The sequence below is a fragment of the Penaeus monodon genome, chromosome 28 (assembly GCF_015228065.2).
Source record: "Penaeus monodon isolate SGIC_2016 chromosome 28, NSTDA_Pmon_1, whole genome shotgun sequence".
Lineage (NCBI taxonomy): Eukaryota > Metazoa > Arthropoda > Malacostraca > Decapoda > Penaeidae > Penaeus > Penaeus monodon.
This window is the reverse complement of record NC_051413.1, coordinates 36,925,116-36,925,896: the sequence shown is the minus strand read 5'-3', so window position 1 is coordinate 36,925,896 and position 781 is coordinate 36,925,116.

Sequence of the window (781 nt, the reverse complement as noted above, 5' to 3'; positions counted from 1 at the left end):
AATGAAAGGCAGAAAAATAAGTAAAAGAACAGATACTCGAAGTAGGGATAAGAAACAAAAAAATAAGAATTAAGTAAATTTTTAAAGTAAAGGGGATAAAAAGGAAGTAAATAAAGAGTAAAGAAAATGAGAGAGAAAATCGATAAGCAAAAGGGGAGTAATCAGAAATTAAACAAGAAACAAAAAAAACAGATAACGAAGGGAAATAAACAGAAAAGTAAGAAAATAAATCAACAAATACGAGAGAAATAAACTGAAAAAAGAGTAAAAAAGGCGGGAAAAGTTAGAAATCAAGTAAGAAAAAAAATCAAGAAAGAAAGAAAGGAAAGGAAAAAATCACAAACGAAAAAAAAAAAAGCAAATACTAAACAAAGAAAAAGCAAAGGATTAATAAAAAAAACACCCAAAAAAAAATTAAAAAAAAAAAATATTAGCGTTTTAAAAAGTATTTCAGTGATAAAAAAAATAAGCAAAAAAAAAAATAATAAAAAAAATAAATAAAAATATCCAAAAATTTACTGAATAAGTAAGCAAAAAAAAAAAAAAATACGAACAGTTTTAAAACAAGAAAATAACCCAAGAAAAGAAAACAAGAAAATAAGATAAACAAATAAGAAAAAAAGAAATACAAAAAAGATGTGTAAAACACACATCTAAAAGAAAATAGAAAAACAAGCAAGGGAATAACAAAGGACGACTAACTTCCCGTCTTCATTTTTCCTTTTCGTATTTTTATTCTTCCCAAAAAGACTCATTTTTTAAAAAAAAAAAATTACATACG